The following is a 22,796-nucleotide window of genomic DNA, read 5'->3' on the forward strand; positions in this document are numbered from 1 at the left end:
GCCTTCTACTTCGAAGTCTTACTCAAAGAACTGGAAGTCTTTTGAGACGTGATGTTCTGCTCATGATCTTTTGGCACCTACCTGTAGTTTGTCTGCTATTTTGCATTTTCTTCTGAATGGGTTTCACTTGAATCTCTTTCCAATCTGAAAGCTCATTGCTTTGCGATAAAGGTTTTTAGGGACTTTTCTGTACCTTCGAAGATGTTACAATCTTTGGTGTCTAGACTGTTCTGATCTTTTGTCAATTGTAAGACCAGTTGAAAAATCCCTTTTCTCCAACTCAGAATCTTCCTACTCTTTTATAGGCTTTGCAATTTTATCTCTTTGAGGATCTGGACACTGTAGACATAAACATTGTTTCCTACAAAGTTATTTTCCTATTTTATATCACCTTCCTGAGAACAATTGGGGAGCTGGGAGCCTTAAAATCTGTCCTCTCTTCAGTTGATACTTTGGAAGATGGGGTAACTTTAAGGCCTAGCCTTACCTTTGCTGCAAAGGTTAAGTCTATTTTTGATAGATCTTAGGAAATAATTCTTCCTTCTTTCATTCCCTCTCCTTCCTCTCCGGAGGAACATTTGCTGAATACACTTGATGTTTAAAGATCTCTTTTCATTTATGTCACCAGGCCTCTGCAGTTCAGGAAAACCGACTCCTTGTTTGTGACTTTTGGACAGCCTGGAAAAGACAAGAAGGTGACTTTTATGACTCTGAGTAGGTGGATTAAGTTGTCAATTTTTCTGGCTTTGCAAGGCTTTTTAGAATATCTTCCAGTTCAGGGATGGTCTACGAGAGGAATGGCCATCTCCTGGGTTGAATTCCAGTGAGTAACAATCTAGAAAATTCCTAGGGTGGCTACTTGGTCCTCAGAGCATCCATTTGTCAAGCATTATGGCTTAATAATTTTTCTGTTTTGCATTTGAGTACCAATGTTTTGAACTCTGAATTACCCTTAGTCCATCTTGTCTTTGTCACAAACATTACATCCTGCCCACCTTCCCATCAGTCCTTTGGCAAGGGCTTGGCACCCAGGTTGGGTGCATGGGGCTAGCATTTAAGGATCCTCCTGTTCTTTCTTCCTGTTGGAAGGTGACATCACCTTACTTTGTAATGACTGTCAGAAGGACGCAATGGACTACGGCTAATGAAGATTACCAATAAGTAACCAACGCATCACCATTCTTTCTGAATGTGTGTGGCTCATTCCGCAGGACTTGTTCTTTGTATGAGTCCTGGATTTTCAGAAGCCCTTTGATGGCAGCACCCCCACACTGAAAATTGTTTCAGCACCACTGTACAAGGGTCAGTTGTCATGCTCATCTGCGGCGTAAATTTGCATTGAAGTAGTCTAACTCCCCAGGCTTTGTCTTTTGCTCAATTTGCCATTGTGAGTTTTCTCTCAATCACTGTTAACTTCCTTTGATCTTTCTTTCTTCTTTTACTTCACCTTCGCCTTCAGTGTATCTTTCGGCCCTCTTAAGAGACACACCCCCTTGTAGCCACTTCTATACTTCTGTCACCTAATTATTTTCCTATCCTTTCCCCTGTAACGTTGCTGATCCTAGCTATAGCATCACTATCCAGAATCTGTTCACCTGAGTTATGTTCCTCTTATCCCCACGCATCTAATAATCAGCTCTTGGTCTCCCTCCACCTCTCACGAGACATAGTCTGAGGCAGTGTCTCCATCTTGGAGAGACAATCCCTTGCACTTGTGTTGTTCTACTGGCACTGCCGGCTTGAGCTTTGGTCAGCAGTGGCAAAAGAAGGACTAATGGAAAGTGAACGTATACTGGAGCAACAGAGTGTATGGATTTATAAGAGCTTGATTAAATGATAAAAAAAGAGTTTAGTTGAGAGAAAAAATGCAACCTGGCCCGTACGGGGATTGAACCCGCGACCTTGGCATTAATAGCACAATGCTCTAACCAACTGAGCTATCCGGCCATGAGTACTAAATATATCCTTTTTCCATGTAATGCAGATAGATAGAAGAGTTGGTCTCACTATCGCAATTCCTTCATACTTTTCTCCTTCCGCCCCCTGTCTGGATTTCAATAACAAGAGCTGTGGAGTGCTGCACGCCAGCCTCAGTGCCTCGTCTTTCACTCAATCTCACTGTGTGCTGTGATATCTTTGTAACATCGCTTGTTGCCGGAAAAAAAGGAAAGGATGGATAGTATTTTTATTCTTTTACAACAAAACCCAAAATGCATCGGCTTGCTTGGTCATTAAGTTTACAAGGCCAGCTGCTTTTGAGATATTATAATTATAGTGGTTATTCGGCGTTGGAGGTAAGAGAGTTTTTTTTAGGTCTGGCCGTTCCTTCTGCTTCAAATTACTTGAGCTCATGTCAACAAAGTAACAACAAAACATAGCCAACGGTTCGTTGCTCAAGCCTTCCCTACTGCGCCTTCCCATGTCTCTCCTGCCGACCACAGTGCAGGAAATCTGAGTTTGCATTTGCGCGAAGAGACGTACAACACAAGAAGGCGCGCTTTTGTGCGCTGGGCACCACCCGGCCTGTGCATTCCTCACTGTCGTGAGATCAGTTTACTCAGCAGAGCATGACGCTGCAATTGGTTAGTAGGGCAGGCCTGACCAGAATAGTATATTTGGGGTCATGTATTTGATTGCTTTTTTAAAACAGTAACAGAACTTAACTGCAATGTTTAAATAGGTCTAGACATATTTAAACAGTGTCAATTTAATAGAAGAATTGTGGACAATTCAGAGGGGAGGCACCACTGTTTTTTTTTCCCATTGGGTGGATGCGGCATTAAAGAGTTTGAAGACCACTGGTCTAAGTGGACACTAATATACCTGGATGCTCCTGAATCCTCGCAACAGATGCCAGCAAACCTGGCTGGAGAGCTACTGTGTTGGACTGATCCTGTCGATTCAAGTGGTCTTTCCTAGATAGTTGGAGGTCATGGAAATAGATGGAGTTGATGGTAATCTTCAGGGCTTTGAAGTTTTCCCATCATCATCTGTCTCAAAAAAATGTGCTAGTAAAGACAGAGAATAAGGTAGCTGTCTTTTACATTAACCAACAGTGAAGCATGCATTCAAAATCCCTCAATGCAATAGCAGAACAATTGGGTTATTGGGCAGAGATCAACCTGTTGCACACGTCGGCAGTACACATCAAGGGCACCGACAATGTGATGGCAGACAGCTGGAGGTTTCCAAATTTGCTGGAGTTGACGTTATCCAGGTCGTTGTTTTAAGAGATATGCCGAGAGTTTGTGAAACCCTTTCTGGATCTCTTTTCAAACAAGGACAATGCTCATCTTTGTCAATTCTGATCCAGGCTTCCGGAACAAGGAGCCTAGGTAGTGGACGTATTGGTGATAAAGTGGCTGAGAAGTCTCCTTTATACATTCCCCCACTTTTTATTGATCCAGATGGTTCTCTTCAAGTCTCAGCAGGGGGGAGGGAACTTTATTCTTGTGGGCCCTTATTGGCCAAAGATGTCATGGTTTCCTCTTCTGAACCCCTGGCTCTTCTACCTCCTTGAGTACTGCTCAAGTGTGTCTCTCTCAGAACGTCGTCCCTGACCTTCTTGCTCCAACTCACTCTATCGCTTTGGAGGTTCAGAAGTCTGGACTGCTAGCAAAGGGTCTTTCCTCTTCCGTAGTGGAGTTAATTCAGCACTCCAGCAGGCCTTCTACTCCGAAGTCTTACTCAAGGAACTGGAAGTCTTTTGAGAAGTGATGTTCTGCTCATGATCTTTTGGCACCTACCTGTAGTTTGTCTGCTATTTTGCATTTTCTTCTGAATGGGTTTCACTTGAATCTCTTTCCACTCTGAAAGCTCATTGCTTTGCAATAAAGGTTTTTAGGGACTTTTCTGTACCTTCTTCGATGTTACAATCTTTGGTGTCTAGACTGTTCTGATCTTTTGTCAATTGTAAGACCAGTTGAAAAATCCCTTTTCCCCAACTCAGAATCTTCCTACTCTTTTATAGGCTTTGCAATTTTATCTCTTTGAGGATCTGGATACTGTAGACATAAAGATTGTTTCCTATAAAGTTACTTTCCTATTTCCTATCACCTTGCTGAGAACAATTGGGGAGCTGGGAGCCTTAAAATGCTGTCCTCTCTTCATTTGATACTTTGGAAGATGGGGTAACTTTAAGGCCTAGCCTTACCTTTGCTGCAAAGGTTAAGTCTATTTTTGATAGATCTTAGGAAATAATTCTTCCTTCTTTCATTCCCTCTCCTTCTTCTCCGGAGGAACATTTGCTGAATACACTTGATGTTTAAAGATCTCTTTTAATTTATGTCACCAGGCCTCTGCAGTTCAGGAAAACCGACTCCTTGTTTGTGACTTTTGGACAGCCTGGAAAAGACAAGAAGGTGACTTTTATGACTCTGAGTAGGTGGATTAAGTTGTCAATTTTTCTGGCTTTGCAAGGCTTTTTAGAATATCTTCCAGTTCAGGGATGGTCTACGAGAGGAATGGCCACCTCCTGGGTTGAATTCCAGTGAGTAACAATCTAGGAAATTCCTAGGGTGGCTACTTGGTCCTCAAAGTATACATTTGTCAAGCATTATGGCTTAATAATTTTTCTGTTTTGCATTTGAGTACCAATGTTTTGAACTCTGCATTACCCTTAGTCCATCTTGTCTTTGTCACAAACATTACATCCTGCCCACCTTCCCATCAGTCCTTTGGCAAGGGCTTGGCACCCAGGTTGGGTGCATGGGGCTAGCATTTAAGGATCCTCCTGTTCTTTCTTCCTGTTGGAAGGTGACATCACCTTACTTTGTAATGACTGTCACAAGGACGCAATGGACTAAGGCTAATGAAGATTACCAATAAGTAACCAACGCATCACCATTCTTTCTGAATGTGCGTGGCTCATTCCGCAGGACTTATTCTTTGTATGATTCCTGGATTTTCAGAAGCCCTTTGATGGCAGCACCCCCACACTGAAAATTGTTTCAGCACCACTGTACAAGGGTCAGTTGTCATGCTCATCTGCGGCGTAAATTTGCATTGAATTAGTCTAACTCCCCAGGCCTTGTCTTTTGCTCAATTTGCCTTTGTGAGTTTTCTCTCAATCACTGTCGACTTCCTTTGATCTTTCTTTCTTCTTTTACTTCACCTTCGCCTTCAGTGTATCTTTCGGCCCTCTTAAGAGACACACCCCCTTGTAGCCACTTCTATACTTCTGTCACCTAATTATTTTCCTATCCTTTCCCCTGTAACGTTGCTGATCCTAGCTATAGCATCACTATCCAGAATCTGTTCACCTGAGTTATGTTCCTCTTATCCCCACGCATCTAATAATCAGCTCTTGGTCTCCCTCCACCTCTCACGAGACATAGTCTGAGGCAGTGTCTCCATCTTTGAGAGACAATCCCTTGCACTTGTGTTGTTCTACTGGCACTGCCGGCTTGAGCTTTGGTCAGCAGTGGCAAAAGAAGGACTAATGGAAAGTGAACGTATACTGGAGCAACAGAGTGTATGGATTTATAAGAGCTTGATTAAATGAGAAAAAAAGAGTTTAGTTGAGAGAAAAAATGCAACCTGGCCCGTACGGGGATCGAACCCACGACCTTGGCATTATTAGCACCACGCTCTAACCAACTGAACTAACCGGCCATGAGTACTAAAGATATCCTTTTTCCATGTAATGCAGATAGATAGAAGAGTTGGTCACACTATCGCAATTCCTTCATATTTTTCTCCTTCCGCCCCCTGTCTGGATTACAATAACAAGAGCTGTAGAGTGCTGCACGCCAGCCTCAGTGCCTCTTCTTTCACTCAATCTCACTGTGTGCTGTTATATCTTTGTAACATCGCTTGTTGCCGGAAAAAAAGGAAAGGATGGATAGTATTTTTATTCTTTTACAACCAAACCCAAAATGCATCGGCTTGCTTGCTCATTAAGTTTACAAGGCCAGCTGCTTTTGAGATATTATAATTATAGTGGTTATTCGGCGTTGGAGGTAAGAGAGTTTTTTTTAGGTCTGGCCGTTCCTTCTGCTTCAAATTACTTGAGCTCATGTCAACAAAGTAACAACAAAACATAGCCAACGGTTCGTTGCTCAAGCCTTCCCTACTGCCCCTTCCCATGTCTCTCCTGCCGACCACAGTGCAGGAAATCTGAGTTTGCATTTGCGCGAAGAGACGTACAAAACAAGAAGGTGCGCTTTTGTGAGCCGGGCACCACCCGGACTGTGCATTCCTCACTGTCGTGAGATCAGTTTACTCAGCAGAGCATGACGCTGCAATTGGTTAGTAGGGCAGGCCTGACCAGAATAGTATATTTGGGGTCATGTATTTGATTGCATTTTTAAAACAGTAACAGAACTTAACTGCAATGTTTAAATAGGTCTAGACATATTTAAACAGTGTCAATTTAATAGAAGAATTGTGAACAATTCAGAGGGGAGGCACCAATGTTTTTTTTTTCCCATTGGGTGGATGCGGCATTAAAGAGTTTGAAGACCACTGGTCTAAGTGGACACTAATATACCTGGATGCTCCTGAATCCTCGCAACAGATGGCAGCAAACCTGGCTGGAGAGCTACTGTGTTGGACTGATCCTGTCGATTCAAGTGGTCTTTCCTAGAGAGTCGGAGGTCATGGAAATAGATGGAGTTGATGGTAATCTTCAGGGCTTTGAAGTTTTCCCATCATCATCTGTCTCAAAAAAATGTGCTAGTAAAGACAGAGAATAAGGTAGCTGTCTTTTACATTAACCAACAGTGAAGCATGCATTCAAAATCCCACAAAGCAATAGCAGAACAATTGGGTTATTGGGCAGAGATCAACCTGTTGCACACGTCGGCAGTACACATCAAGGGCACCGACAATGTGATGGCAGACAGCTGGAGGTTTCCAAATTTGCTGGAGTTGACGTTATCCAGGTCGTTGTTTTGAGAGATATGCCGAGAGTTTGTGAAACCCTTTCTGGATCTCTTTTCAAACAAGGACAATGCTCATCTTTGTCGATTCTGATCCAGGCTTCCGGAACAAGGAGCCTAGGTAGTGGACGTATTGGTGATAAAGTGGCTGAGAAGTCTCCTTTATACATTCCCCCACTTTTTATTGATCCAGATGGTTCTCTTCAAGTCTCAGCAGGGGGGAGGGAACTTTATTCTTGTGGGCCCTTATTGGCCAGAGATGTCATGGTTTCCTCTTCTGAACCCCTGGCTCTTCTACCTCCTTGAGTACTGCTCAAGTGTGTCTCTCTCAGAACGTCGTCCCTGACCTTCTTGCTCCAACTCACTCTATCGCTTTGGAGGTTGAGAAGTCTGGACTGCTAGCAAAGGGTCTTTCCTCTTCCTTAGTGGAGTTAATTCAGCACTCCAGCAGGCCTTCTACTTCGAAGTCTTCCTCAAAGAACTGGAAGTCTTTTGAGACGTGATGTTCTGCTCATGATCTTTTGGCACCTACCTGTAGTTTGTCTGCTGTTTTGCATTTTCTTCTGAATGGGTTTCAGTTGAATCTCTTTCCACTCTGAAAGCTCATTGCTTTGCGATAAAGGTTTTTAGGGACTTTTTTCTGTACCTTCGTCGATGTTACAATCTTTGGTGTCTAGACTGTTCTGATCTTTTGTCAATTGTAAGACCAGTTGAAAAATCCCTTTTCTCCAACTCAGAATCTTCCTACTCTTTTATAGGCTTTGCAATTTTATCTCTTTGAGGATCTGGACACTGTAGACATAAAGATTGTTTCCTATAAAGTTATTTTCCTATTTCCTATCACCTTCCTGAGAACAACTGAGGAGCTGGGAGCCTTAAAATGCTGTCCTCTCTTCAGTTGATACTTTGGAAGATGGGGTAACTTTAAGGCCTAGCCTTACCTTTGCTGCAAAGGTTAAGTCTATTTTTGATAGAACTTAGGAAATAATTCTTCCTTCTTTCATTCCCTCTCCTTCCTCTCCGGAGGAACATTTGCTGAATACACTTGATGTTTAAAGATCTCTTTTCATTTATGTCACCAGGCCTCTGCAGTTCAGGAAAACCGACTCCTTGTTTGTGACTTTTGGACAGCCTGGAAAAGACAAGAAGGTGACTTTTATGACTCTGAGTAGGTGGATTAAGTTGTCAATTTTTCTGACTTTGCAAGGCTTTTTAGAATATCTTCCAGTTCAGGGATGGTCTACGAGAGGAATGGCCATCTCCTGGGTTGAATTCCAGTGAGTAACAATCTAGAAAATTCCTAGGGTGGCTACTTGGTCCTCAGAGCATACATTTGTCAAGCATTATGGCTTAATAATTTTTCTGTTTTGCATTTGAGTACCAATGTTTTGAACTCTGCATTACCCTTAGTCCATCTTGTCTTTGTCACAAACATTGCATCCTGCCCACCTTCCCATCAGTCCTTTGGCAAGGGCTTGGCACCCAGGTTGGGTGCATGGGGCTAGCATTTAAGGATCCTCCTGTTCTTTCTTCCTGTTGGAAGGTGACATCACCTTACTTTGTAATGACTGTCACAAGGACGCAATGGACTAAGGCTAATGAAGATTACCAATAAGTAACCAACGCATCACCATTCTTTCTGAATGTCCGTGGCTCATTCCGCAGGACTTGTTCTTTGTATGATTCCTGGATTTTCAGAAGCCCTTTGATGGCAGCACCCCCACACTGAAAATTGTTTCAGCACCACTGTACAAGGGTCAGTTGTCATGCTAATCTGCGGCGTAAATTTGCATTGAAGTAGTCTAACTCCCCAGGCTTTGTCTTTTGCTCAATTTGCCTTTGTGAGTTTTCTCTCAATCACTGTCGACTTACTTTGATCTTTCTTTCTTCTTTTACTTCACCTTCGCCTTCAGTGTATCTTTCGGCCCTCTTAAGAGACACACCCCCTTGTAGCCACTTCTATACTTCTGTCACCTAATTATTTTCCTATTCTTTCCCCTGTAACATTGCTGATCCTAGCTATAGCATCACTATCCAGAATCTGTTCACCTGAGTTATGTTCCTCTTATCCCCACGCACCTAATAATCAGCTCTTGGTCTCCCTCCACCTCTCACGAGACATAGTCTGAGGCAGTGTCTCCATCTTGGAGAGACAATCCCTTGCACTTGTGTTGTTCTACTGGCACTGCCGGCTTGAGCTTTGGTCAGCAGTGGCAAAAGAAGGACTAATGGAAAGTGAACGTATACTGGAGCAACAGAGTGTATGGATTTATAAGAGCTTGATTAAATGAGAAAAAAGAGTTTAGTTGAGAGTATAAATGCAACCTGGCCCGTACGGGGATTGAACCCGCGACCGTGGCGTTATTAGCACCACGCTCTAACCAACTGAGCTAACCGGCCATGAGTACTAAATCTATCCTTTTTCCATGTAATGCAGATAGATAGAAGAGTTGGTCTCACTATCGCAATTCCTTCATACTTTTCTCCTTCCGCCCCCTGTCTGGATTTCAATAACAAGAGCTGTGGAGTGCTGCACGCCAGCCTCAGTGCCTCTTCTTTCACTCAATCTCACTGTGTGCTGTGATATCTTTGTAACATCGCTTGTTGCCGGAAAAAAAGGAAAGGATGGATAGTATTTTTATTCTTTTACAACAAAACCCAAAATGCATTGGCTTGCTTGCTCATTAAGTTTACAAGGCCAGCTGCTTTTGAGATATTATAATTATAGTGGTTATTCGGCGTTGGAGGTAAGAGAGTTTTTTTTAGGTCTGGCCGTTCCTTCTGCTTCAAATTACTTGAGCTCATGTCAACAAAGTAACAACAAAACATAGCCAACGGTTCGTTGCTCAAGCCTTCCCTACTTCGCCTTCCCATGTCTCTCCTGCCGACCGCAGTGCAGGAAATCTGAGTTTGCATTTGCGCGAAGAGACGTACAACACAAGAAGGCGTGCTTTTGTGCGCCGGGCACCACCCGGCCTGTGCATTCCTCACTGTCGTGAGATAAGTTTACTCAGCACAGCATGACGCTGCAATTGGTTAGTAGGGCAGGCCTGACCAGAATAGTATATTTGGGGTCATGTATTTGATTGCATTTTTAAAACAGTAACAGAACTTAACTGCAATGTTTAAATAGGTCTAGACATATTTAAACAGTGTCAATTTAATAGAAGAATTGTGGACAATTCAGAGGGGAGGCACCAATGTTTTTTTTCCCCATTGGGTGGATGCGGCATTAAAGAGTTTGAAGACCACTGGTCTAAGTGGACACTAATATACCTGGATGCTCCTGAATCCTCGCAACAGATGGCAGCAAACCTGGCTGGAGAGCTACTGTGTTGGACTGATCCTGTCGATTCAAGTGGTCTTTCCTAGAGAGTCGGAGGTCATGGAAATAGATGGAGTTGATGGTAATCTTCAGGGCTTTGAAGTTTTCCCATCATCATCTGTCTCAAAAAAATGTGCTAGTAAAGACAGAGAATAAGGTAGCTGTCTTTTACATTAACCAACAGTGAAGCATGCATTCAAAATCCCTCAATGCAATAGCAGAACAATTGGGTTATTGGGCAGAGATCAACCTGTTGCACACGTCGGCAGTACACATCAAGGGCACCGACAATGTGATGGCAGACAGCTGGAGGTTTTCCAATTTTGCTGGAGTTGACGTTATCTAGGTCGTTGTTTTGAGAGATATGCCGAGAGTTTGTGAAACCCTTTCTGGATCTCTTTTCAAACAAGGACAATGCTCATCTTTGTCGATTCTGATCCAGGCTTCCGGAACCAGGAGCCTAGGTAGTGGACGTATTGGTGATAAAGTGGCTGAGAAGTCTCCTTTATACATTCCCCCACTTTTTATTGATCCAGATGGATCTCTTCAAGTCTCAGCAGGGGGGAGGGAACTTTATTCTTGTGGGCCCTTATTGGCCAGAGATGTCATGGTTTCCTCTTCTGAACCCCTGGCTCTTCTACCTCCTTGAGTACTGCTCACGTGTGTCTCTCTCAGAACGTCGTCCCTGACCTTCTTGCTCCAACTCACTCTATCGCTTTGGAGGTTGAGAAGTCTGGACTGCTAGCAAAGGGTCTTTCCTCTTCCTTAGTGGAGTTAATTCAGCACTCCAGCAGGCCTTCTACTTCGAAGTCTTACTCAAAGAACTGGAAGTCTTTTGAGACGTGATGTTCTGCTCATGATTTTTTGGCACCTACCTGTAGTTTGTCTGCTATTTTGCATTTTCTTCTGAATGGGTTTCAGTTGAATCTCTTTCCACTCTGAAAGCTCATTGCTTTGCGATAAAGGTTTTTAGGGACTTTTCTGTACCTTCGTCGATATTACAATCTTTGGTGTCTAGACTCTTCTGATCTTTTGTCAATTGTAAGACCAGTTGAAAAATCCCTTTTCTCCAACTCAGAATCTTCCTACTCTTTTATAGGCTTTGCAATTTTATCTCTTTGAGGATATGGACACTGTAGACATAAAGATTGTTTCCTATAAAGTTATTTTCCTATATCCTATCACCTTCCTGAGAACAATTGGGGAGCTGGGAGCCTTAAAATGCTGTCCTCTCTTCAGTTGATACTTTGGAAGATGGGGTAACTTTAAGGCCTAGCCTTACCTTTCCTGCAACGGTTAAGTCTATTTTTGATAGATCTTAGGAAATAATTCTTCCTTCTTTCATTTCCTCTCCTTCCTCTCCGGAGGAACATCTGCTGAATACACTTGATGTTTAAAGAGCTCTTTTCATTTATGTCACCAGGCCTCTGCAGTTCAGGAAAACCGACTCCTTGTTTGTGACTTTTGGACAGCCTGGAAAAGACAAGAAGGTGACTTTTATGACTCTGAGTAGGTGGATTAAGTTGTAAATTTTTCTGGCTTTGCAAGGCTTTTTAGAATATCTTCCAGTTCAGGGATGGTCTACGAGAGGAATGGCCACCTCCTGGGTTGAATTCCAGTGAGTAACAATCTAGGGAATTCCTAGGGTGGCTACTTGGTCCTCAGAGCATACATTTGTCAAGCATTATGGCTTAATAATTTTTCTGTTTTGCATTTGAGTACCAATGTTTTGAACTCTGCATTACCCTTAGTCCATCTTGTCTTTGTCACAAACATTACATCCTGCCCACCTTCCCATCAGTCCTTTGGCAAGGGCTTGGCACCCAGGTTGGGTGCATGGGGCTAGCATTTAAGGATCCTCCTGTTCTTTCTTCCTGTTGGAAGGTGACATCACCTTACTTTGTAATGACTGTCACAAGGACGCAATGGACTAAGGCTAATGAAGATTACCAATAAGTAACCAACGCATCACCATTCTTTCTGAATGTGCGTGGCTCATTCCGCAGGACTTGTTCTTTGTATGATTCCTGGATTTTCAGAAGCCCTTTGATGGCAGCACCCCCACACTGAAAATTGTTTCAGCACCACTGTACAAGGGTCAGTTGTCATTCTCATCTGCGGCGTAAATTTGCATTGAAGTAGTCTAACTCCCCAGGCTTTGTCTTTTGCTCAATTTGCCTTTGTGAGTTTTCTCTCAATCACTGTCGACTTCCTTTGATCTTTCTTTCTTCTTTTACTTCACCTTCGCCTTCAGTGTATCTTTCGGCCCTCTTAAGAGACACACCCCCTTGTAGCCACTTCTATACTTCTGTCACCTAATTAATTTCCTATCCTTTCCCCTGTAACGTTGCTGATCCTAGCTATAGCATCACTATCCAGAATCTGTTCACCTGAGTTATGTTCCACTTATCCCCACGCATCTAATAATCAGCTCTTGGTCTCCCTCCACCTCTCACGAGACATAGTCTGAGGCAGTGTCTCCATCTTGGAGAGACAATCCCTTGCACTTGTGTTGTTCTACTGGCACTGCCGGCTTGAGCTTTGGTCATCAGTGGCAAAAGAAGGACTAATGGAAAGTGAACGTATACTGGAGCAACAGAGTGTATGGATTTCTAAGAGCTTGATTAAATGAGAAAAAAAGAGTTTAGTTGAGAGAAAAAATGCAACCTGGCCCGTACAGGGATTGAACCCGCGACCTTGGCGTTATTAGCACCACACTCGAACCAACTGAGCTAACCAGCCATGAGTACTAAATATATCCTTTTTCCATGTAATGCAGATAGATAGAAGAGGTGGTCTCATTATCGCAATTCCTTCATACTTTTCTCCTTCCGCCCCCTGTCTGGATTTCAATAACAAGAGCTGTGGAGTGCTGCACGCCAGCCTCAGTGCCTCGTCTTTCACTCAATCTCACTGTGTGCTGTGATATCTTTGTAACATCGCTTGTTGCCGGAAAAAAAGGAAAGGATGGATAGTATTTTTATTCTTTTACAACAAAACCCAAAATGCATCGGCTTGCTTGCTCATTAAGTTTACAAGGCCAGCTGCTTTTGAGATATTATAATTATAGTGGTTATTTGGCGTTGGAGGTAAGAGAGTTTTTTTTAGGTCTGGTCATTCCTTCTGCTTCAAATTACTTGAGCTCCTGTCAACAAAGTAACAACAAAACATAGCCAACGGTTCGTTGCTCAAGCCTTTCCTACTGCGCCTTCCCATGTCTCTCCTGCCGACCACAGTGCAGGAAATCTGAGTTTGCATTTGCGCGAAGAGACGTACAACACAAGAAGGCGCGCTTTTGTGCGCCGGGCACCACCCGGCCTGTGCATTCCTCACTGTCGTGAGATCAGTTTACTCAGCAGAGCATGACGCTGCAATTGGTTAGTAGGGCAGGCCTGACCAGAATAGTATATTTGGGGTCATGTATTTGATTGCATTTTTAAAACAGTAACAGAACTTAACTGCAATGTTTAAATAGGTCTAGACATATTTAAACAGTGTCAATTTAATAGAAGAATTGTGGACAATTCAGAGGGGAGGCACCAATGTTTTTTTTTCCCATTGGGTGGATGCGGCATTAAAGAGTTTGAAGACCACTGGTCTAAGTGGACACTAATATACCTGGATGCTCCTGAATCCTCGCAACAGATGGCAGCAAACTTGGCTGGAGAGCTACTGTGTTGGACTGATCCTGTCGATTCAAGTGGTCTTTCCTAGAGAGTCGGAGGTCATGGAAATAGATGGAGTTGATGGTAATCTTCAGGGCTTTGAAGTTTTCCCATCATCATCTGTCTCAAAAAAATGTGCTAGTAAAGACAGAGAATAAGGTAGCTGTCTTTTACATTAACCAACAGTGAAGCATGCATTCAAAATCCCTCAATGCAATAGCAGAACAATTGGGTTATTGGGCAGAGATCAACCTGTTGCACACGTCGGCAGTACACATCAAGGGCACCGACAATGTGATGGCAGACAGCTGGAGGTTTCCAAATTTGCTGGAGTTGACGTTATCCAGGTCGTTGTTTTGAGAGATATGCCGAGAGTTTGTGAAACCCTTTCTGGATCTCTTTTCAAACAAGGACAATGCTCATCTTTGTCGATTCTGATCCAGGCTTCCGGAACAAGGAGCCTAGGTAGTGGACGTATTGGTGATAAAGTGGCTGAGAAGTCTCCTTTATACATTCCCCCACTTTTTATTGATCCAGATGGTTCTCTTCAAGTCTCAGCAGGGGGGAGGGAACTTTATTCTTGTGGGCCCTTATTGGCCAAAGATGTCATGGTTTCCTCTTCTGAACCCCTGGCTCTTCTACCTCCTTGAGTACTGCTCAAGTGTGTCTCTCTCAGAACGTCGTCCCTGACCTTCTTGCTCCAACTCACTCTATCGCTTTGGAGGTTGAGAAGTCTGGACTGCTAGCAAAGGGTCTTTCCTCTTCCTTAGTGGAGTTAATTCAGCACTCCAGCAGGCCTTCTACTTCGAAGTCTTACTCAAGGAACTGGAAGTCTTTTGAGACGTGATGTTCTGCTCATGATCTTTTGGCACCTACCTGTAGTTTGTCTGCTATTTTGCATTTTCTTCTGAATGGGTTTCACTTGAATCTCTTTCCACTCTGAAAGCTCATTGCTTTGCAATAAAGGTTTTTAGGGACTTTTCTGTACCTTCGTCGATGTTACAATCTTTGGTGTCTAGACTGTTCTGATCTTTTGTCAATTGTAAGACCAGTTGAAAAATCCCTTTTCCCCAACTCAGAATCTTCCTACTCTTTTATAGGCTTTGCAATTTTATCTCTTTGAGGATCTGGATACTGTAGACATAAAGATTGTTTCCTATAAAGTTATTTTCCTATTTCCTATCACCTTGCTGAGAACAATTGGGGAGCTGGGAGCCTTAAAATGCTTTCCTCTCTTCATTTGATACTTTGGAAGATGGGGTAACTATAAGGCCTAGCCTTACCTTTGCTGCAAAGGTTAAGTCTATTTTTGATAGATCTTAGGAAATAATTCTTCCTTCTTTCATTCCCTCTCCTTTTTCTCCGGAGGAACATTTGCTGAATACACTTGATGTTTAAAGAGCTCTTTTCATTCATGTCACCAGGCCTCTGCAGTTCAGGAAAACCGACTCCTTGTTTGTGACTTTTGGACAGCCTGGAAAAGACAAGAAGGTGACTTTTATGACTCTGAGTAGGTGGATTAAGTTGTCAATTTTTCTGGCTTTGCAAGGCTTTTTAGAATATCTTCCAGTTCAGGGATGGTCTACGAGAGGAATGGCCACCTCCTGGGTTGAATTCCAGTGAGTAACAATCTAGGAAATTCCTAGGGTGGCTACTTGGTCCTCAGAGCATACATTTGTCAAGCATTATGGCTTAATAATTTTTCTGTTTTGCATTTGAGTACCAACGTTTTGAACTCTGCATTACCCTTAGTCCATCTTGTCTTTGTCACAAACATTACATCCTGCCCACCTTCCCATCAGTCCTTTGGCAAGGGCTTGGCACCCAGGTTGGGTGCATGGGGCTAGCATTTAAGGATCCTCCTGTTCTTTCTTCCTGTTGGAAGGTGACATCACCTTACTTTGTAATGACTGTCACAAGGACGCAATGGACTAAGGCTAATGAAGATTACCAATAAGTAACCAACGCATCACCATTCTTTCTGAATGTGCGTGGCTCATTCCGCAGGACTTGTTCTTTGTATGATTCCTGGATTTTCAGAAGCCCTTTGATGGCAGCACCCCCACACTGAAAATTGTTTCAGCACCACTGTACAAGGGTCAGTTGTCATGCTCATCTGCGGCGTAAATTTGCATTGAATTAGTCTAACTCCCCAGGCCTTGTCTTTTGCTCAATTTGCCTTTGTGAGTTTTCTCTCAATCACTGTCGACTTCCTTTAATCTTTCTTTCTTCTTTTACTTCACCTTCGCCTTCAGTGTATCTTTCGGCCCTCTTAAGAGACACACCCCCTTGTAGCCACTTCTATACTTCTGTCACCCAATTATTTTCCTATCCTTTCCCCTGTAACGTTGCTGATCCTAGCTATAGCATCACTATCCAGAATCTGTTCACCTGAGTTATGTTCCTCTTATCCCCACGCATCTAATAATCAGCTCTTGGTCTCCCTCCACCTCTCACGAGACATAGTCTGAGGCAGTGTCTCCATCTTGGAGAGACAATCCCTTGCACTTGTGTTGTTCTACTGGCACTGCCGGCTTGAGCTTTGGTCAGCAGTGGCAAAAGAAGGACTAATGGAAAGTGAACGTATACTGGAGCAACAGAGTGTATGGATTTATAAGAGCTTGATTAAATGAGAAAAAAAGAGTTTAGTTGAGAGAAAAAATGCAAGCTGGCCCGTACGGGGATTGAACCCGCGACCTTGGCGTTATTAGCACCACGCTCTAACCAACTGAGCTAACGGGCCATGAGTACTAAAGATATCCTTTTTCCATGTAATGCAGATAGATAGAAGAGTTGGTCTCCCTATTGCAATTCCTTCATACTTTTCTCCTTCCGCCCCCTGTCTGGATTTCAATAACAAGAGCTGTGGAGTGCTGCACGCCAGCCTCAGTGCCTCTTCTTTCACTCAATCTCACTGTGTGCTGTGATATCTTTGTAACATCGATTGTTGCCGGAAAAAAAGGAAAGGATGGATAGTATTTTTATTCTTTTACAACAAAACCCAAAATGCATCGGCTTGCTTGCTCATTAAGTTTACAAGGCCAGCTGCTTTTGAGATATTATAATTATAGTGGTTATTCGGCGTTGGAGGTAAGAGAGTTTTTTTTAGGTCTGGCCGTTCCTTCTGCTTCAAATTACTTGAGCTCATGTCAACAAAGTAACAACAAAACATAGCCAACGGTTCGTTGCTCAAGCCTTCCCTACTGCGCCTTCCCATGTCTCTCCTCCCGACCACAGTGCAGGAAATCTGAGTTTGCATTTGCGCGAAGAGACGTACAACACAAGAAGGCGCGCTTTTGTGCGCCGGGCACCACCCGGCCTGTGCATTCCTCACTGTCGTGAGATCAGTTTACTCAGCAGAGCATGACGCTGCAATTGGTTAGTAGGGCAGGCCTGACCAGAATAGTATATTTGGGGTCATGTATTTGATTGCATTTTTAAAACAGTAACAGAACTTAACTGCAATGTTTAAATAGGTCTATACATATTTAAACAGTGTCAATTTAATAGAAGAATTGTGGACAATTCAGAGGGGAGGCACCAATTTTTTTTTTTCCCATTGGGTGGATGCGGCATTAAAGAGTTTGAAGACCACTGGTCTAAGTGGACACTAATATACCTGGATGCTCCTGAATCCTCGCAACAGATGGCAGCAAACCTGGCTGGAGAGCTACTGTGTTGGACTGATCCTGTCGATTCAAGTGGTCTTTCCTAGAGAGTCGGAGGTCATGGAAATAGATGGAGTTGATGGTAATCTTCAGGGCTTTGAAGTTTTCCCATCATCATCTGTCTCAAAAACATGTGCTAGTAAAGACAGAGAATAAGGTAGCTGTCTTTTACATTAACCAACAGTGAAGCATGCATTCAAAATCCCTCAATGCAATAGCAGAACAATTGGGTTATTGGGCAGAGATCAACCTGTTGCACACGTCGGCAGAACACATCAAGGGCACCGACAATGTGATGGCAGACAGCTGGATGTTTCCAAATTTGCTGGAGTTGACGTTATCCAGGTCGTTGTTTTGAGAGATATGCCGAGAGTTTGTGAAACCCTTTCTGGATCTCTTTTCAAACAAGGACAATGCTCATCTTTGTCGATTCTGATCCAGGCTTCCGGAACAAGGAGCCTAGGTAGTGGACGTATTGGTGATAAAGTGGCTGAGAAGTCTCCTTTATACATTCCCCCACTTTTTATTGATCCAGATGGTTCTCTCCAAGTCTCAGCAGGGGGAGGGAACTTTATTCTTGTGGGCCCTTATTGGCCAGAGATGTCATGGTTTCCTCTTCTGAACCCCTGGCTCTTCTACCTCCTTGAGTACTGCTCAAGTGTGTCTCTCTCAGAACGTCGTCCCTGACCTTCTTGCTCCAACTCACTCTATCGCTTTGGAGGTTGAGAAGTCTGGACTGCTAGCAAAGGGTCTTTCCTCTTCCTTAGTGGAGTTAATTCAGCACTCCAGCAGGCCTTCTACTTCGAAGTCTTACTCAAAGAACTGGAAGTCTTTTGAGACGTGATGTTCTGCTCATGATCTTTTGGCACCTACCTGTAGTTTGTCTGCTATTTTGCATTTTCTTCTGAATGGGTTTCAGTTGAATCTCTTTCCACTCTGAAAGCTCATTGCTTTGCGATAAAGGTTTTTTGGGACTTTTCTGTACCTTCGTCGATGTTACAATCTTTGGTGTCTAGACTGTTCTGATCTTTTGTCAATTGTAAGACCAGTTGAAAAATCCCTTTTCTCCAACTCAGAATCTTCCTACTCTTTTATAGGCTTTGCAATTTTATCTCTTTGAGGATCTGGACACTGTAGACATAAAGATTGTTTCCTATAAAGTTATTTTCCTATTTCCTATCACCTTCCTGAAAACAATTAGGGAGCTGGGAGCCTTAAAATGCTGTCCTCTCTTCAGTTGATACTTTGGAAGATGGGGTAACTTTAAGGCCTAGCCTTACCTTTGCTGCAAAGGTTAAGTCTATTTTTGATAGAACTTAGGAAATAATTCTTCCTTCTTTCATTCCCTCTCCTTCCTCTCCGGAGGAACATTTGCTGAATACACTTGATGTTTAAAGATCTCTTTTCATTTATGTCACCAGGCCTCTGCAGTTCAGGAAAACCGACTCCTTGTTTGTGACTTTTGGACAGCCTGGAAAAGACAAGAAGGTGACTTTTATGACTCTGAGTAGGTGGATTAAGTTGTCAATTTGTCTGACTTTGCAAGGCTTTTTAGAATATCTTCAAGTTCAGGGATGGTCTACGAGAGGAATGGCCATCTCCTGGGTTGAATTCCAGTGAGTAACAATCTAGAAAATTCCTAGGGTGGCTACTTGGTCCTCAGAGCATACATTTGTCAAGCATTATGGCTTAATAATTTTTCTGTTTTGCATTTGAGTACCAATGTTTTGAACTCTGCATTACCCTTAGTCCATCTTGTCTTTGTCACAAACATTACATCCTGCCCACCTTCCCATCAGTCCTTTGGCAAGGGCTTGGCACCCAGGTTGGGTGCATGGGGCTAGCATTTAAGGATCCTCCTGTTCTTTCTTCCTGTTGGAAGGGGACATCACCTTACTTTGTAATGACTGTCACAAGGACGCAATGGACTAAGGCTAATGAAGATTACCAATAAGTAACCAACGCATCACCATTCTTTCTGAATGTGCGTGGCTCATTCCGCAGGACTTGTTCTTTGTATGATTCCTGGATTTTCAGAAGCCCTTTGATGGCAGCACCCCCACACTGAAAATTGTTTCAGCACCACTGTACAAGGGTCAGTTGTCATGCTAATCTGCGGCGTAAATTTGCATTGAAGTAGTCTAACTCCCCAGGCCTTGTCTTTTGCTCAATTTGCCTTTGTGAGTTTTCTCTCAATCGCTGTCGACTTCCTTTGATCTTTCTTTCTTCTTTTACTTCACCTTCGCCTTCAGTGTATCTTTCGGCCCTCTTAAGAGACACACCCCCTTGTAGCCACTTCTATACTTCTGTCACCTAATTATTTTCCTATCCTTTCCCCTGTAACGTTGCTGATCCTAGCTATAGCATCACTATCCAGAATCTGTTCACCTGAGTTATGTTCCTCTTATCCCCACGCATCTAATAATCAGCTCTTGGTCTCCCTCCACCTCTCACGAGACATAGTCTGAGGCAGTGTCTCCATCTTGGAGAGACAATCCCTTGCACTTGTGTTGTTCTACTGGCACTGCCGGCTTGAGCTTTGGTCAGCAGTGGCAAAAGAAGGACTAATGGAAAGTGAACGTATACTGGAGCAACAGAGTGTATGGATTTATAAGAGCTTGATTAAATGAGAAAAAAGAGTTTAGTTGAGAGAAAAAATGCAACCTGGCCCGTACGGGGATTGAACCCGCGACCGTGGCGTTATTAGCACCACGCTCTAACCAACTGAGCTAACCGGCCATGAGTACTAAATCTATCCTTTTTCCATGTAATGCAGATAGATAGAAGAGTTGGTCTCACTATCGCAATTCCTTCATACTTTTCTCCTTCCGCCCCCTGTCTGGATTTCAATAACAAGAGCTGTGGAGTGCTGCACGCCAGCCTCAGTGCCTCTTCTTTCACTCAATCTCACTGTGTGCTGTGATATCTTTGTAACATCGCTTGTTGCCGGAAAAAAAGGAAAGGATGGATAGTATTTTTATTCTTTTACAACAAAACCCAAAATGCATCGGCTTGCTTGCTCATTAAGTTTACAAGGCCAGCTGCTTTTGAGATATTATAATTATAGTGGTTATTCGGCGTTGGAGGTAAGAGAGTTTTTTTTAGGTCTGGCCGTTCCTTCTGCTTCAAATTACTTGAGCTCATGTCAACAAAGTAACAACAAAACATAGCCAACGGTTCGTTGCTCAAGCCTTCCCTACTTCGCCTTCCCATGTCTCTCCTGCCGACCACAGTGCAGGAAATCTGAGTTTGCATTTGCGCGAAGAGATGTACAACACAAGAAGGCGCGCTTTTGTGCGCCGGGCACCACCCGGCCTGTGCATTCCTCACTGTCGTGAGATAAGTTTACTCAGCAGAGCATGACGCTGCAATTGGTTAGTAGGGCAGGCCTGACCAGAATAGTATATTTGGGGTCATGTATTTGATTGCATTTTTAAAACAGTAACAGAACTTAACTGCAATGTTTAAATAGGTCTGGACATATTTAAACAGTGTCAATTTAATAGAAGAATTGTGGACAATTCAGAGGGGAGGCACCAATGTTTTTTTTCCCCATTGGGTGGATGCGGCATTAAAGAGTTTGAAGACCACTGGTCTAAGTGGACACTAATATACCTGGATGCTCCTGAATCCTCGCAACAGATGGCAGCAAACCTGGCTGGAGAGCTACTGTGTTGGACTGATCCTGTTGATTCAAGTGGTCTTTCCTAGAGAGTCGGAGGTCATGGAAATAGATGGAGTTGATGGTAATCTTCAGGGCTTTGAAGTTTTCCCATCATCATCTGTCTCAAAAAAATGTGCTAGTAAAGACAGAGAATAAGGTAGCTGTCTTTTACATTAACCAACAGTGAAGCATGCATTCAAAATCCCTCAATGCAATAGCAGAACAATTGGGTTATTGGGCAGAGATCAACCTGTTGCACACGTCGGCAGTACACATCAAGGGCACCGACAATGTGATGGCAGACAGCTGGAGGTTTTCCAATTTTGCTGGAGTTGACGTTATCTAGGTCGTTGTTTTGAGAGATATGCCGAGAGTTTGTGAAACCCTTTCTGGATCTCTTTTCAAACAAGGACAATGCTCATCTTTGTCGATTCTGATCCAGGCTTCCGGAACCAGGAGCCTAGGTAGTGGACGTATTGGTGATAAAGTGGCTGAGAAGTCTCCTTTATACATTCCCCCACTTTTTATTGATCCAGATGGATCTCTTCAAGTCTCAGCAGGGGGAGGGAACTTTATTCTTGTGGGCCCTTATTGGCCAGAGATGTCATGGTTTCCTCTTCTGAACCCCTGGCTCTTCTACCTCCTTGAGTACTGCTCACGTGTGTCTCTCTCAGAACGTCGTCCCTGACCTTCTTGCTCCAACTCACTCTATCGCTTTGGAGGTTGAGAAGTCTGGACTGCTAGCAAAGGGTCTTTCCTCTTCCTTAGTGGAGTTAATTCAGCACTCCAGCAGGCCTTCTACTTCGAAGTCTTACTCAAAGAACTGGAAGTCTTTTGAGACGTGATGTTCTGCTCATGATTTTTTGGCACCTACCTGTAGTTTGTCTGCTATTTTGCATTTTCTTCTGAATGGGTTTCAGTTGAATCTCTTTCCACTCTGAAAGCTCATTGCTTTGCGATAAAGGTTTTTAGGGACTTTTCTGTACCTTCGTCGATATTACAATCTTTGGTGTCTAGACTGTTCTGATCTTTTGTCAATTGTAAGACCAGTTGAAAAATCCCTTTTCTCCAACTCAGAATCTTCCTACTCTTTTATAGGCTTTGCAATTTTATCTCTTTGAGGATCTGGACACTGTAGACATAAAGATTGTTTCCTATAAAGTTATTTTCCTATATCCTATCACCTTCCTGAGAACAATTGGGGAGCTGGGAGCCTTAAAATGCTGTCCTCTCTTCAGTTGATACTTTGGAAGATGGGGTAACTTTAAGGCCTAGCCTTACCTTTCCTGCAACGGTTAAGTCTATTTTTGATAGATCTTAGGAAATAATTCTTCCTTCTTTCATTTCCTCTCCTTCCTCTCCGGAGGAACTTTTGCTGAATACACTTGATGTTTAAAGATCTCTTTTCATTTATGTCACCAGGCCTCTGCAGTTCAGGAAAACCGACTCCTTGTTTGTGACTTTTGGACAGCCTGGAAAAGACAAGAAGGTGACTTTTATGACTCTGAGTAGGTGAATTAAGTTGTCAATTTTTCTGGCTTTGCAAGGCTTTTTAGAATATCTTCCAGTTCAGGGATGGTCTACGAGAGGAAT

At 43.2% G+C, this 22,796-nt stretch overlaps 4 non-coding genes across 4 annotated transcripts; all 4 read right to left on the minus strand.

The window, feature by feature from the left end:
- Positions 1–1,873: 1,873 nt before the first annotated feature.
- TRNAN-AUU (transfer RNA asparagine (anticodon AUU)) lies at positions 1,874–1,947 on the minus strand. Its single transcript has one exon. It is a non-coding gene; the product is annotated as a tRNA-Asn (tRNA).
- A 7,260-nt stretch (positions 1,948–9,207) lies between these two features.
- Positions 9,208–9,281, minus strand: TRNAI-AAU (transfer RNA isoleucine (anticodon AAU)). The gene has a single exon. It is a non-coding gene; the product is annotated as a tRNA-Ile (tRNA).
- Positions 9,282–16,540: 7,259 nt separating this feature from the next.
- Positions 16,541–16,614, minus strand: TRNAI-AAU (transfer RNA isoleucine (anticodon AAU)). Its single transcript has one exon. It is a non-coding gene; the product is annotated as a tRNA-Ile (tRNA).
- Positions 16,615–20,204: 3,590 nt separating this feature from the next.
- Positions 20,205–20,278, minus strand: TRNAI-AAU (transfer RNA isoleucine (anticodon AAU)). The gene has a single exon. It is a non-coding gene; the product is annotated as a tRNA-Ile (tRNA).
- Between the last annotated feature and the right edge of the window lie 2,518 nt (positions 20,279–22,796).

Source organism: Pleurodeles waltl, chromosome 12 (genome assembly GCF_031143425.1).
Source record: "Pleurodeles waltl isolate 20211129_DDA chromosome 12, aPleWal1.hap1.20221129, whole genome shotgun sequence".
In the NCBI taxonomy this organism is placed as follows: Eukaryota; Metazoa; Chordata; class Amphibia; order Caudata; family Salamandridae; genus Pleurodeles; species Pleurodeles waltl.